At 41.3% G+C, this 16551-nt stretch overlaps 1 protein-coding gene and 1 long non-coding RNA gene across 2 annotated transcripts in view; both read left to right on the forward strand.

The window, feature by feature from the left end:
• Positions 1-16551, forward strand: part of MGMT (O-6-methylguanine-DNA methyltransferase) — a 144683-nt gene that overhangs the window by 21569 nt on the left and 106563 nt on the right. The window lies entirely within an intron of this gene.
• LOC149917136 (uncharacterized) overlaps positions 3268-16551 on the forward strand; it is a 77924-nt gene continuing 64640 nt past the window's right edge. Inside the window, exon 1 of the long non-coding RNA XR_016468899.1 lies at positions 3268-3352. This is a non-coding gene — a long non-coding RNA (uncharacterized LOC149917136). The remainder of the gene's footprint in view (positions 3353-16551) is intronic.

Genomic DNA, 16551 nt, shown 5'->3' on the forward strand with positions numbered 1-16551 from the left:
AGTTCTCACAACACAGGTATCTATGGCACTGGATGTAATATCTCAAATACAAGACTGATGGAGGAGGTGAGGTGTTGGCACCTCCTTTTTTTTTTTTTTTTTGTTTTATGGTTGAGTAGACATGCTTTTCAGTCTGGTAAAGTATTATGCTGTTTGGATTCTTTTTGTCTGCATTTTTTCCTTGTTTGTTAGAAAAAGCTGACTTTTTAGAAGGACTACAGAAGTCTTTCTTAGGGATGTACCTTTTCTGGTGTGGTTTTGCTATGCCAGAGTCACATATGTTGCAGATAGCAAAGTTCTTTGCCAAATCCTCTGCCAGAACTCAAGTTAGTAGTACAGCTTACTAAGGTTTGTTTCTTCAGCTGTTTTCTGGTGATGAAGCTGCAATGTTTGCCATGGTGTTTTTGGTAATGAGCTGCGGCCTTCTCAGTGTTTTTTTCCTAATAGGACTCAAACAGGTTTTATTTCCTTCTCTCCACATTGTCCTCCCTGCTCTGCTTTTCACTTCATAACTTTTCCTTTGATTTGTAGCGTTTCCCCTTTTTCTGTTTTTCTGTTTTATTACCCTTGTAGTTCTTTAAGCGTGCATAGCATTAATCACAAATACAAAGCATAATGTGAATTCTGGTTGAAATATGTTTTTTCCTCTAATTCTAAAACCCTCCAGCCTCTGGGTTTGACAGTTTTGCCAACTCCAGTGATATGGAAATCAGTACTTGAGTTTCCTTCATATGCTGATTGCAGTATTGGATTTCTGCTGATGAGGAATGGAAGTAAAATGGTATTTAGGACAGAGTTGAAGCTCGCCTTTGCTACAGGACAGCTTCTGGCTGAGGAACGACTAAAGCGAGTGACGGCTCTTCACCTTTGAGAAGAGAACATGTCAGAGAGCGGGTGGCAGGATAGCAGGGGGAAGCTCTATGCACTCAAACTTGGTGAATGTAAGAAATGTGGTTTTACACGTTGGTAGAAATAAAGGAAATTGCATGAAAACAAAAGCAGTCATGAGATTACAGGTATTAAGAGATGCATGCTTCAAGTGAACTGCTGCAGTATTGGATGAACGTAATTCAAGGCTATTGATTGGTGAAGGCCACGAAGGTGACTGGGGAGGAGGTGTTGTGCTGGGTGAGCGTGTGGTTCTGCTGGGTGAGAAGAGCAAAGGTCTCTTGTTATGGCTCTTACCTTTAATGCTGAGGCTTTTTATGTTTCACGTAATGACTCGCCGTCTTTTTTTCTGAACAATGTTTTTAGGGACAGTATGATGTTAGAGCTGGTGGGAAGGCTGAGCAGAGAAATTGGACTTGCAGAGTCGCACAGATTTTTTTTTTCCAGGAAAATACATGTATGTGTGCTCAGAACATAACGCTGCTTCCTTCACTCATTCCTGCACAAATGAAAGATGCTCCTGTGTCACAGCTGTCCCTAAGAAGCCTAGCTGTATAGCGAGGCTGTCTTGTACAAGGTGAGCTTCTGCTTTCCTTGTTGACAGGGTTTGCTGCTTGCTGATGTCATACAGCTGGGTTGGCTGGGGAAGGATCTGCTGATTTTGCTCTTTGGGCAGCAGCCAGGGGGTGTCTATTCTTTTCCTAATTCTTTGTGTTTCTGTCTGGTGATTCAGCCAGGCTCCCCATGGTTGGTTGCTGTAGTTTTCTGTCCTCCCAGAAGTGATGAGACTCTAGTAGCATCTCGATAGCACTTAAACCTATCAGGCTGTGGAATTCGTGTGTGACAGTTGTTATGTTGTGGAGGAAGTATTAGCAAAGAGTGATCCAGTAGTTAACAGCAAGCAGAATATCCTTACTGTTACTTCAGGAACTTAAATCTGAAACGTGGATGGGAGGTGGGAACTTCCTTTTGTCTTAACCAGCAATAAAGTTCTAAACATTTTAAAGCCCTCTGTAAATGTTTGTGCTGAAGTATAACATTTAATCTCTTCTACTCATCGCTAGTGAATAGCTGTTAAATCTGGCCTCATTATTTTTGACAGAATAAAATAAAAAGAAAACAGCACCCAGTGTTTCTGCTAACTGGCTAATAAACACTATGGTAAGAAGATTGGGTAAGAGAAAAAAAAAAAACATAAGAAACATAAAAATTGATTTTAATGGACCCCTGTCAAAGAGAACCATAATGAGCGTGAGTGTGGTAATAAATATTGGTATTCAGCACCACGCTTCCCCAGGCTTCTCGTGTAGAATTGCATGTAACAATCAATATGGATTTTGGAGTTTTTTAACAACAAAAAATAAGTAAACCTTTGAAATATATAAATACTTCAGAGTTGCAGTCTCAGACAGCCCTGCTGGTTACGGGGAAGTGGGATAGCAGTGCTTAATGGCATCATCGCAGTGCGGGGATCTCGCTCTGTTTTACAGCTTGTAAAATGCTACGCAATTAATCACCTGAGATTACAACCTGTTCTGTGATGGCTCTCCTTAAAACTTAAGAACACAGACTGTAATGTAGGCTAAAAGGAGAAGCAACAAAGTAAAAATTCAGTTTTCGGTGCGCTTGAAAGAAATTGATCTATTAATGAGATGAATCTAATTGTAATAACCTGAGGTTATTCTGCTCCTCGTGAAACTGGCGAGGTTTAAAAGTCAGCACACGTAACAGCACAGTGAGCTCTGTTTGGGGAGAATGCATTTTTAGTTGAGCTTTACATATTAAAAAAAAAAAAAAGAATCTCTATTTCTTACCAAAAAAAAAATTGATTTCATCCAAATATGGCTGTGAGAGTTCCTATTTGCCCAGTGCAAACATTCAGATATCTTGTATATACGCTTTAATACTGTATCAGCCATTGTATTTTTTTCCTCTCGGTGTATACAAATGTTACCTTCTCCAACAAAACTGATGCTCAGCGCTTGCTGCCTGAAACACTGTGTCCGTCTGACCCATCAGAAACCTTGTTTTCCTCCTCCCTTACTGTACTCTGAGTGTCTTCTGCAGTTCAGGACTGGTTTCCTTTGCTCCCCCATCTCTCCCCGCAGTGTTCCCAGCCTGGGATGGCTGTTCTGCAGCCTCTGACTGCTGACTGGAGGGGAATGTTGTCAACTCTGTGCTCAGGGTATCCCACACATGACTTCTGTTAGCAGTAACAAAGCATGCTGGTATTTCCCTGTGCTAAATATGTGCAGCAGAACAGACTCTGGAAAAGATGGGGATGTTGACTTAGCCGTTATGATGCCAAGCATGGAACAGTTCTCACTGTGTTGCAATAATAGGAATTCTTTCAGGAGTTCCCATCTTCTGGCTGCTTGGCTCCCTGCTGCTGACCGCTCAGCATGTGGCACTGCAAGGAGCTGCTCTCATTCTGCACACATCTCTTGGAGCTGAGGATGGGCAGGTCAGCTCACATTAATGTGGCTTTGATGATGGTCTAAGTGTGTTTCCCAGTGTTGCACGCATACCCTGGGCTTCGTGCTATTTTCAGAATAGAGATTCTATGGGAAGCGTTGTGCTCCAGTCTGCCCTCCATGCTTCTTGCAGGTTATTTGCCGTTTATTTCTTGATAGTGTTTCATTTCCTTGCATTGTACCAACAGTGATGAGAGAAGGAGAGAGGATGAAGGAGCCCGTTTGGCCATGCTTGTATTATTAATCTGCCTGAACCTTTCAAGGGTGAATCTGCAGTTCAGGAAGTTAGCCCGTGTTTCTGTCTCTCTGCCAGACTAACACTATCAGAAACTCTCCAGATTCTGTCTAAACAGGTTTCCAGCCATTACAGATTCAAAGAAAATCTCAAGTGTGTCAAAATGCAGCTAATGCAGCGCTGTATGGGAGTCTGATAAGAGCCTAGAACAATAACTTGGAGAGGTGTGAACCACTCCGCTCATCTCCGAGGTATTTAATCATAGCCAGCGATGATGGTTTAAATGTCAACTTTGCTAACTGTTTCATTCCTCATACTGTAAAATTTACTGTGAGTGATATCTCACTTTGATGCCACAAGTGGGAGGCGTTTGGGAGAGTGCCACTCCATTTTTTCCAACAAGCAAAGCTAAGAACTAAAGCTAAGAAACTTACTGGAGCTCTCAGGGTTGTGCTCAAATCCAGCTGAAGGAGGTGGGTCTGCAACTACACTCACAGCTGTTCAGAATAGATTGCTGTTGTACTGTGGACACCTGAAGTTAAGTGATTTAACTGACCGGAGGGTTTCTGACAGTAACATGGAGGAGTTGCCATTATTCCCCATTCTGTTCTTCCTTAAAATTGTGTGGTGATGGAGGGTTTGTAACTGTAGCGAGATGAAGTAAACAAGTGGGAGATAAGGGAAGAGGGAGTAATTAATGTCTTTATGAGAATTTCTCAGTGTAAAGCAAGGGCAAAAAGGTCTATTGTACCACTTTGTAGCTTAAGGCAGCAGTTGCATCAGCTCTATACCATCCAGGTCATTTCTTCAGAAAAAAAATTGTGTACCTGGACTACACTGGGATCCTTTTACTCTACTGGTGGTTGTGTTTGCAGCCATTATTCTTGTTCACATAGAACTGTTTTGCTCATTAGATCAAAAGCCCAAGACCACTGCCTGCGTGGATTCATCCTGTGATCCACAAGTGGCTTTTAGACCTTGTGTGTAATAATATTAGGAGAAAAGATAAAAACGCACAACCTCAACATCACTCCAATTCCTGGAAAATCATAATTATTTTCGGTTGGCTTTCTCCACAGCAAGTACTGTTGTGGTGTTTGTCCTCTGTAAGGTCGTGGTCCTGCTCCCATAGGGCAGATGTTAGAACACTGACTGTGGATGCGTCCAGCTGCATCGCTTTCCTGCCAGCTAAAACAGAGCACTTACCATTGTAAATACCATAATCATCCAAGCTGACGGCATTTATCAATGATCAAAGTATGCTTTGCATGGCGCTTTCCTTTTTTATAGCTTAATGTATTTAATTACTGTTTACAGTGACTGGAAAATGGTTCATTAGATGGATCTTTTGTGGGCGTTAATATAAACAGATTAGGCTTGAGATACAGCCTGCGTTCGATGAGAGTCTGAATGTAGGAAAGCCTTTGGTTGGGCTGAGTGGGAAGCTTGGACTGTTCCACGTGTTCTGCTTCTGTGCTGCTTTGTTCTCAGGAGCTTCAGAGTGCTGCTTGGTGCCTGGACAGAGCATTGACCTGTGGAGCGGGCCTTGCTGCTTGTCTTCCATTGAACCATTCTGAGCTGAGTTGTGTGGTGTCACTGAAAGGCCGAGGGACTGACAGTCCTCCAGCCATGCCTCTTTCTGATGGGACCCATGTTATTCCTCCTAGAGCTGCTTTTCTTGTGTCTTCTCCCAGAAAGTCACCTTCTCCTTGCTAGCTGGAGGAAGTGTTGATGAACAAAGTGTTTAGGAAGCTTTTTTTCCTTCAAACCAATTTGTTCATGCTGCTGGAAAGCCTGCAGCAGCCACAGATGAACAACAGCTGAGCTTGTGGCTAGCAGAGCAGTGTTTGGTGTGTGCCAAAGAGGGCTTCCAAGTAAATGCAGACAGGTCAGCATGCAGGTGCCCAAAGCATGGCTGTGGGCTCCGTGTGTTGTGGTGCTGGCACATCAGTTGTGAAGCTGGTAGAAACAGGGCAGAATAACTGAGTACAGTTGTAGCTATAAGGCCTCAAGGATTCCTGTATTTGTCACTCTTGAGCACTGTAGTTTGGAAAGCCAAACCAGCACAGTCCAACATGGTAGGTGAGATCAAGGTTTTTTGAGTTCTTAGCTCCCTTGGGAGTGAAGGGAATGCTCAGCGTGTGAGTCAGCACAGCAATGCACCCCTGCTCTGTGCTGGGCTGCTCTTCAGTCTGCTTTTCTCTTGCATTTGAACCCTTCCCACTCCTGATAATGTTGATGTATGTATATATTGCTGCGTAAATAACCCTTCTTTGTGTTTTGGGTGTCTGTCTACAGTGGTCACCAAAAGGGGGGAGGTCAGTCTTTCACTGCACATCTTTCCTATGTTTGTTTCCTATGTTTGTATTTCTGAGTATTCTGTAACTATTCTGTAACTCATGGCACTGAGCTGTCACAGATCTCATGGAGTCTTCTGCCACTTGACTTAAGTATCTGCATGCAGTGTTTCTAGGTAATAGGAAGAGGGTGCTTGTTACTTTCTTCAGATTACTGTGCAATACCAGAAGGTGGTGTATTTAAAGGGGGGAGGAAGAGCAGGAAAAAAAAAAAAGGAGCGGGGGGGGAAGAAATATTAGTTTCTCTTGAAGTGTCTACAAATATCTAGGCATCAATCTTTATTTCAGCAGATTCAATGGACGTGGCAGGAAGAGTTATTATATAGCATAGTCTTCCTTTTATTAAAAAATAAACTGGGCTAGGTTTTTTCCACAGTTTCTTGTGGAGATGCTGCGGATTGTTTATGCTGCATCAAGGTAAGAAAACTTCTTATTGGAAATGGTGTTTCAGAAACTTAAACAAAATAAGGTCTGAAACCATCTAGGAAGTTTAGAGTTTGTCAAAGCCTTACAGGTGGTACAGCTCAGGAGCTCAGTTTTGGGTCATTCTGAGGTGCTTTGTAGGATAAGCTGTATGAGCAGCTGTGGGGGGGGTGGAACTTTATTCTGCAAAATTGGCAAAAAAAAAAATCACTTGAATGGAAGTGAACCTTGAGCAACTCCACTGTAATCACTGCCATACTTTAGGTGTGTTATTTTTCCTGACAGCACTGCTGTGTTTCTATTCATGTCGAGGATGATATTACAAGATTCAGATAGAAGATTTGCAAGGAACGCTTCTCACTTGTGTTGCTTCCCCCATAAGTGCAGCTGGAGCAGCCTTCAGCTCCACGTTACAGTGAAACTACATTTCTGCTGTGCAATTACTCATGCTAATAATCTGGTGTTTTAAGATCCGTAGTGTTAATGTAGTGCTGCATCAAAATGTTAACAGATCTGTATCACGAGAAGCTCTGCTGCTTGCTCTGTGTGTGTGTAAAGCTGGAGGGCTGGCCAGGAGTCTGGAGCAGGAAATGTTATAACCCAGAGATCACGTTTTACAACGATGATATTTTAAAATGGCAAAAATAACAACAACTGTATTAGATCATATAACTTGTGCAGACACCCACTTGAAAATACCACAAATATGATGGGTTTATTTCTAGTGCAGGAGATATAGAGCTGGAGTAGTTATGGAAAATAATTTCACCAGAGGAGTGTGAGAATCTGTCTATGCAGCCTCATGTCTTCAAGACATTTCTTAGAAAGGAAATCTTCTCCTGACACTCTGCCCCATCCACGGATACTAGGCCTGATGTAAATTTACTAAGTCCTTCAGTAACTCAGAACATGAGGGGAACCTTCCCACTTTGGTGCCAGAAGTAGATTAATGTAGTGGAGCATTTTTCCATTGCAAATGCTTTTGCTATAAGGATGGGAAAATGGTATAATGGTATGGATTATGTTTCTAATATAGATCAGAATTAGTGGGTATTCCTAAATATAGCAAGTTTTCATCCTGCTTTTTCTTCCCAGGCTCCTGTAGCCCTCCAAAAATATCTGGATAGAGAAACAGATACTGTTGAGGATGCTGTAATGCCAGAGCTGTTTTGGAGATAGACAGTGGGGTGTAAGCATGGATGCCTGTGTACCAGGAGCCCTTCTTGCAGCCCACTTCTGCAGTGAGCTCACCTTTGCAGTTCCAGGGATTGCAGTTAAGTGGCAGATGATGTTCAGAGAGCCATGCCAGGAGGGGAAGGGTTAAGTTCTAAATTCTTATCCTGTAGCTGTAAATGCCATTTTTCTTTCTTCACAAATGTAACCTTTTAACATTTATTTTTAGCTTTTGCATTAATATATGTAAAAATATTAAAAGCTCTTGTATATTACATTAAAAACTTATGTCAGCTGCCCTGCTTTTTCCTATTTATTAAAACTTTTCAAGCAGTGAAAACATTTTACTTGTTAATGAGGGGAAGAAGGAAAATTAATGACATAGAGCTTGGATCTTCCAAGATGTCTCCTTTTAACCATGCAAAACCAGCTCTTTTTCCTACACTATGTAGTTTAATTTCTGTGTTAGGGTTCAGTAAGCAAATGCAAATAGATTTAATGATTTGCATCAGTAGATCACTTCTCAGTTTAATATCCTCTGATATTTTGGTCAAGGACTTTTCTTTGGAAGGCTAGTGCCATTCTACAGAGTAAAAATATTAATAATGGGAGCATTGTTATGTTCAACTAAAGCAAGGCAAATGTATAACTTATTCAAAAGCAGCATCTTGTATTATCTTCTCACTAAGATCATGCAGTGGAAAAGGTTATCCAGAAAAAGACACTTTAATTGTGAATTGCTGATCGTATGAAACATTTAATACTGGTTTCTGTATCTCATCTCACTCTGCATCAGAATTCAAACACTCAGATACAAAGTGATCCCAGCAGCAAGAAGTGCCTCAGCCATGGTGTAGGGTGCCATGGAGCTGTGGTGTGGGTGGCATGGAGCAGCAGCCCAGGCTCAGAAGGCCTGATTCAGTTGAAAAAAAGTTCTTATTGGACTTAGAAGTATGTGAAGGTGGTTCAGTGTGCAGGAGGAAATCCTGTACCCAGAGAGTGGTGCAGCCCAGAGCTGCGGTGCCCATCCCTGGAGATACCTCCTGTGGCTGGGGATGGTGATGCTGGAGCTGTAGAAGCCCTTCCCACCCAACTGTGCTGGGATTTTGAGAATTGATGCATGTTCACTGATGTCTCTTTGCTCATTAGAATGAGCGCTTCTTGGTGATGAAGCAATCACAAAAAGGTTTCTAAACTTCTGGCCAAACTGTCATAAACAACAGATATGGACTCTTTAGAGGATATTTTTGCTTGCACAAGTTCAGGGCGAGAAGTAATAAAGCAATGAGGTGACTTTAGCATAAGGTACAAACTCATTTTATCAGGTGTTTGTTTTTGTTTGGTTCCCCTTGTCTTTATTGACGTATGCACCCTCGCCTTTGTCATTGCACAGCTGGGTTTTGCTTGTGTTCTGACTACAGTGATTAACACAGTGTGTCTGTGCAGTAGCCATCCTGCTTCTGTCAGTGCTTCGTTCTGATTATCTGCTCTTTTTGTTTGTATTTCTTTGTTTGCTGGGCACTATGGTGCAGGTGTGTGTAGCACTGCTACTGCATTAGTGCACGCACATCTTATCCTGGAGATGCTGGGCAGACCTGGTTTGGTTTCAGCCTGGCTCTCATGGGTAAGAAGGGCATCTAGCACTTGCTCTTAGAGGCACAAATGGTGAACCTCTCCAGAGTTGGAAAGAATTCATTTTAAGAGACAGGATTTTTACTAAATTCATTGCACTGTGTTCCCAGACAGTTAGATGTATTTCTTATCCTGTATGAAAACACATTAGAAAATTGCCTCCCTTTCAGTTGTTTAGGACTATTTTTACTACACTCTGGGAAATAAGCTAACTTTTCAGGTTTTGTACTTCCATCCCAAATGTGTGGGATGGGACCATGGTTTAGCTGCTGTACAGACCATTCCCCAAAGATGAAGTGCTGCTTTGTGTTGATGTGACACTGAAATGCTCCTTATGTCTGCATTAACACACAATGGTAAGCTGTTTATTTTTGCCTTGCCCTGATCTTGTGGCACTGGAGTTGTTCATACGAAGCCTTGAAAGTCTGCTGCAATGAGATGCTTTCACTGTCCTTTGTGTTTCAATGAGAAATTTCTGAACTTTCTTAAAACTGAAGTCAGTGTATTATCATAGATGGCTCTTAAGAAGAATGAGTCGTCTGGAAAATAGGATTGTTGGTTTCACAGGTTGGTCAGTCCGTGGTAGCATAAAAGCCGTTCTTGTAGGAGTGTGTGTGGCCTTCAGATATTAATTAAAAAGCATTATGGAAATAGATCAAGTTTTTGATAACTGTAGTTATTAGACCTAAAGCTCCTATGGTGTGTGGTACTGTAACAGATGGAGAGAGAAGCTACAACCGTGCTGATCAGAATAAAGCTTTTGGAAAACTTCTTGTTCTGGCCAAGTGCCCCTGGCAGCCTGGTTAGGGAGGAGGAGGATGGGGAATACTTCTGCCTTACTTCTTGAGACTCTCAGGTTCACTGAGAAGGCTTGGGAAGAGTTCTTCATGTATAACCACAGTATGGAACAGTTAGTCATAAACATAAATCAGCTTATATTAAGGTAATTGGAAATGTACTACCTCAGTAATTTGAAATTAGTCGTTTTTCACAGCTCATGAATGTTCTTCACCTCTGAAAATAGTTTGTTCTAATTTTAAACACTGACGTGAACACTTGAATGTAGAAAATGTCTTCTACTTTTATATTCAAAAGTCCACGCTGGTCTGATCTCCATGTCATACCCTTTCCCTCTCCCCTATGCAGCCTGTACTAATCCTCTTAGTTGTGATTGAACTCTTGGAAGCAGTCTGATTTTCATCTGCTCTTGGTGGTAGGTACAGTGCCACAAGGTGTGTTGTCTTCTGTGGTCTTCTATTTGTTGCTGGCTTTTGCAGGCTTTTTTACTCGAAGTTTTCAGTTCTTGCTCCTCTACTAAAGCAGATCCCCATTTAAGTTGGCTGCAGCACTAGCTGCAATTGCTGTTGGTCGTGGTTGGGATCACCTATCAACTCCTGCAGGTCAGGAGTTCTCTGCGTGCTGGGTAATATTGCTTGTGACTCTGAGCTTGTCCAGATGCTCTTCATTTATGCAGATATCCTCTGGGTTTTAAGATTTATGCTTCAGTGTGAAACAAAGGATATCCTCAGAGCCGGGATAGCATGTCTCGTTTCCTGTCTGTTCTGGGAAATACTTTTTTTTAGTTCTCTTTTGTAGAACTTATAGTAATAACAAATGCAGGCAACAAAAGAATACGGGCCCAAAAATGTGGTCATGGTATGTATGACTTCTAGTGCATGTAGGTAACTTGAAAATGAACAGAGGATATTTTGCCTGAATTAACGGTAAATCAAAGATGCTGAATAGTCCAAAACAACCCCTGCTATAATGAAGCTGAAGGAAAACAAACAGTACCACAGATACACCTTGATAACACTTCCTCCCTGCTCAGAGGGCTGATAAATGTTCCCAGTGACGTTCTCTATGCTGTCACTTGTAGACCAGCATGCCAGGGGTAAAAACACTGCTGTTGTTGTGTTGTTCTTTGTGTTTCCAAGAGGCAGAGGAGGACTGCTTCAGGTTGTTTTCAGCATTTGGGTTGCTGAAGGTATTTCTGAATTATATTGATTAATTACTGATGTCCTTGCCAAAAGCTTGCCACGTCTTAATTCTTACTTGTATTGAAGTATTTAATATTACTATGTGAATGAGCATATGTATACTAATTTATTGAACAACAGTCTTGCTGAAATAATGAAACATACACCAGCAATTGTGACTCTTCTGTGTATTAAATTTTTGCTTCATCTCAGTTCACATTATAACTTTGTCTTCACTCGGTGTTTTTCTTTCAGGTCTATCACTTTGTTATCAAAAATCCATAGTAATTGAGATATTTATGGTCAAGCTAACTCTAGCTCACTTAACTCAACTACAGGCTGTCAGGCTAGCACTTGCCAAATTGAAAGGTCTGCTTTGTTTTGGACTCTAGGAGAGAGTGTGTACATTCTGTGTACGTTAATTGGGGTGTATCTTTATCATTCATCCAGCACTTCTAATTTGAGAGTCCTGTTAAGTACTGACTTCCCATCTGGAGTAAACTTTCCAACTGGTAACGAGTTACATTTTAAGAATAGTCACATTTCTCTAAATGTTGTCTTGTAAAATAAAGTTTGTGGTGTTCTTGCTAGTAATCCAGCGCTGTGTCCTCGTTTACATTCCCAACACCATAAGGAAGATGGCAGCATTCAGTCCATGTAGAGGTGGGCAGTGTTACCTGATGCACTGAATAGAGCAGCGCTCTGAGCCTCTTACGGAGTTCTCAGATTGGAAGGTTATCCCTTGTGATAAATGCCATACATTTCTCTTTGCTTTTGCTGGTGGGTGCTGAGGACAGGACAATAGTCCCAGCATCACGGGTGCAAATCGAGGGCTTTGCCTGTGATGTGCATCCTGTGTTTGCTCTTGAATAGCAGGATCTTCCTGCTGCTGTTCTGCTTTTTACAGTGACATTTAGCTGTTGCTGCCTGAGTTTCATTAGCTTGTTTGGCTGCTTTCTTTTCTTTGTGCATGGTCTCTCCATTTCTGAGTTTAGGATTAGGTAGAGAACTGCACTTCTTGTTGCACTTTCCTTGTAAATTGCTCTGTAAAAGTTGTGTCTTTGTACTTTCTCATCTTTAATACTAGAGGGAACACACTTGCTGTTGCATCTCTGCTCTACTTACCCATGCTCAGGTTTTTCCATTCAATGTAGGTCCAACAAGGTCTTGAATGATCCATTTGTTGAAATACTCTTTCTAGTTCCAGTACCATAACCATTTCTTTGTTACACTTGTAATGTGGGAGGTACTGCGTGGGGTCCCAAATTCCTGGAGCTGACATGGGTCTGGTAGTTACATTTGAAGAAAAAAGACCTAGTTGTATCTCAGTAAGTTTTAGTAGTGTGGGAACTTCTGACGCTGTGCATTAAAATTGCTTGACTTTGATTCCTTGATCACAGAATTGGAGGCAAAAGATTTTCGTCTCTCCTTTGTAATCCAGTCCAACTGAGATTTACTACCTTGTTCTTCTAAACTACACATTGAACAAAATATGGTTGTTGGCTTTTGATTTCTTTAGTATGAATTAATTGGAAGGATTCACAGATAGTAATTGTTCCAGATGAACAGCTGAAAGAAATGTTAGCAGTTATTTGTAGGTGTTTCTCTAGGAGATTATATAGGCCTTCTGTTTGCCTTGAGTGTTCTGGTGGATGAGAAATTTACAAATGAGGACTTATCAAAATGTTTCATATTAAAAATAGTGCTGTTTAAACATGCTAATGCTCCCTCCTCAATAGGAGGGATGTAACTAATGGCATTTTGCCACTATCACACGACAGATGATGAGCTAGAATTCTTTTATTTTCAGAATGTATAAGATGGCCCAGTATTTCAGTATGCCACTTCATACTGTGAATACGATTCCTTTCTCTTGTGACTTCTGAAAATTCAACCTCAACAATGATGTAAAATCTGTTTTTGTTCTCGTGCAGGGAAGTGCTCCCTATCCTTTCCCAATGTGATAGCACTTCTGAAAACTAAAAGAGCAAGGAGATTTTTCTTTTTACATTTTTTTTTCTAGTATAGGAATAAAATTGTTTCCAGAAAATGAATTCTTTAGTTTCCTGTAGTTTTATTTCTTAAGCTATGCCTGTGTCTGTGATGCTGGATGGAGGGAGAATCGTGAAAGCTGCTCAGAAAGCCAAGAACCGTCAATTCATTAGGTTGCATTTTTTCCTGCAGAGGTACTGGATGTCAGTGCAGGTCTCAAGTCTCCAGTTATGAAACAGCTAAGTTACAGCCCATTTGACCCTAGGAAAAATACTGAGCTCTAAGGACAGGTTGACATTCATTCCAGTGTCCTCTAGCTTTTGTTCTAGAAAACCTCATTTTGGGTGAAATCCTCATGGCCTCTTTGATTTGCAGGGGTTGAAACAGTGCAAATGCCACTGTGTTTGCAAGATATAACATTTAGCCATAATGCAGATGCCTTATCTCGTAATGAGTGAGAATGGACTTCACATGAATGTGAATGCACGCATAGAGAAAAATTAAGCTGCCATTTGCTTGTATTATTGCACTTTTACAACAGAATGGCTGCCAGTTGTGTGATGTCTCAAGTGTTTGACAGCAGATACAATGCTGCTGGAGCATGTATTTTCATCTTTGTGTGCCAATAAAAAGTGTCATGTCTTTATCATCCAAAACATCTTCAAGGATAGAAAGGTCTCTGTAGCCTGCTAACTTCTGGCTCTCGGAATGTCGATGAGGAAAAAGAGTTGAAGCCAGTGCTGTAATTTGAAAGAGCAAAACATAGGTATTTTAATGAACCTCTTTACCGAAGCTTTAATTACTTGAATGTCATCTATTTGTTAATGTTCTCTTCTTCCTGTAATTAAACACAGCCCAGCATATTTTACTTGAGCTGTTTATACAGAAGTGTGTGTTCTTAATTCCTTGGTGCCATCGCTTCTTACCAGTTGCCCTTGGGCTGTAGCACCTGGAGGTGTGAGCAGGACTCTGCCCATTGCAGCTGCTGAGGGACACAGTTTGCCACAGAAATGGCACCTGAGCCCTGAAAATTAAACAGTTTTTGCATTTCTATGGTTGAAGACGAACTGTTCCTAAAATGCAGTAATCCTAATCCAGCCAATGGTGCCTGTGAGCACAATGTGATGCCTGGTTCTGGTGCTCTGCTATTGCAAATGGGCTTCCAGCTTGACTGGCATAGCATGGCTGAGGTGTATCACAGACATCAAAACAGCACCAGCAGCAGTGAAGCAGAGATTGTGGTCATCCTCTCCCAATCCCCTTTTGTATTCTCTCTTGAGGATGCAGAAGCAATGTATTGTGGTGCGGTTGTGCTGATGGCCTGGAGGAGCTGTGGCAGGGTGCTGGGGCAGGTGTCCCATAGAGAGCTGGCGTTGCTCTGCAGGGCAGGCTGGCTGTGTCCAGCAGCAGTAACCTCATCCCCCTGGGAGCATGGCTGTGTGCAGTGCTGGGGGTCACACTGTGCTGCCTGGCATCCGGGGCTTCACTCAGTCAGCTTCAATTTTTCACTGTTTTAAGGTGGTAGTAAATTAGTGGCTAACGTAAGGTTGCCCAGTTGTTCCCTTCCCCTGGAAGACTGTGAACAGCTGGTTGGGTTTTAAATACCTCAGAGAAATAAGGGCCCTTTGTTCAGCTCAGTGTGGCGGTTCCCAAAATATGCTTATCCTCACAGCATCACTGGCTTCGCAGATCTGTGGTGGCAAATTACAGGGCTGTTTCTCTCCAGTTGGATGTGGCCTCTGGGCAAGGAGGTGCATGGCAGCAACCCTCACTGGGCCCTTATGGTGTCCCCTGTGATGGCCATGGGTCACAGGGTGCTGTGTGTGTGCGCCGTGTGTCATCTGCACCATCCTGAAAGTTTCCAACAGTGCAGCAGGATGGAATGTTCCTTGATGTACAGTAGGCATCTGCTGTTTCATTGGGATAGGTGAACTTTTTAAGTCTTCCTCTATATGTACAGCATTGTACTTGAAAGAAGGTTGAATATTGACCTAATTTGTCTTTTAAAAGGACACAGAGTTTTACTAGAATACTTATGCTATTGAACGAGACAAATGCAGGTACTATTCCTTTGGTAGTCAGTGTAGAAGGTTGATGTGCCATAAGATTTACTGTGCATCACCTTGGCCATCATTCCCATAAGTATTAATTTTAACTCCACTAATAAGAAACTGAACAAAAGTGGAATTATGAGTTCAGTAGTATTCTATGAAAGGTCAGTTGTTAAAAAGGCAGAGTCTGACATTCTGTGAAAAAGGTGCCTTCATTAATCATCCTGATAGGATAGCGTAGGATATTCTTGACCAATACTCGCAGACCTTACACTGTAATGGTTTAGGAAGCAGTGCTTAATTCTCTGTATAAAAACAAGGATTATTTGAATGAATGCACAATGACCATTTTTAGTACTGTAACATTACTATTTCTCAGTATGAAGCACAGAAAAAATAGCGTTGAGTTTTTTAAGACATACTGTCATTATTTTAAAACTTTGTTCATTTTATGGAAGCTAATGTTATTACAGGAATTATACTTTAAAACATTCTATAGGAATACATGCGGAATAATAGCAAACACTGGTATTAATGTGATTTATAAAGTACTTATTTTCTTATTATGTTGTTTAAGCGTGCAGCTTTGTTTCACGTTCATTCATCTCTATAAATCTTGAACAATTACTCTCTTATGAAACGAACACTTTTTAATTGCAGCGTGTAACGTTTTCTTGTGTGAAATTATTGTATTGCAGTGTTTGTATTTTGTCTTTGTCCACCACAGCGATAGCAATTTTAAAGTTAATACAAATTATATAAATTATTAAATGCGGGCCTGGTGGAACGTGAATGGATAGAACATCTTTATTGTGACTGTTCCTGACAGATGATGTCCACCATGATGCCCATTAACGCGCCGTGTTGTAAGATCCGATGGCCATTATGGAATCCCCTTTGTTACCAGTGTCAGGTTTAATTCAGAACAGCAAATCTCAGCCCTGGTTCAGCCCACTTTCCCTCATCTGATGGAAGGTATTTTGGAAGTGAGGGATCTCACCTGATTAATTCTTTCAAAGTTATTAACTTGTGTATCATGTGCTGTAAAATGCGAAGTCTGCAATAGTCCCTTTCCTTTTAATGTCATAATTTTGCATAATGGCTGTTTGTGCTACATTGACTAGGTCCATGGATTGCTTAACATAAGTGATTACATTTTCCTATGATTATAAACTCCCTCCATTAGAAAGACTGTACAAAAAGTTGTAAATGATTTGTTGTTTAAGCTTTCTACTTCATTAGCTACAATATACACTTTACCAGAGTCATTGTCTAAGAGTTAGTAATATTTGTAATGAGCTGTATAATATGGGCCCTTTTACTAAATTTAAAAACAGATGGTATCTG

Source organism: Phasianus colchicus, chromosome 8 (genome assembly GCF_987193195.1).
Source record: "Phasianus colchicus chromosome 8, bPhaCol1.hap1.1, whole genome shotgun sequence".
NCBI classification, from domain to species: Eukaryota; Metazoa; Chordata; class Aves; order Galliformes; family Phasianidae; genus Phasianus; species Phasianus colchicus.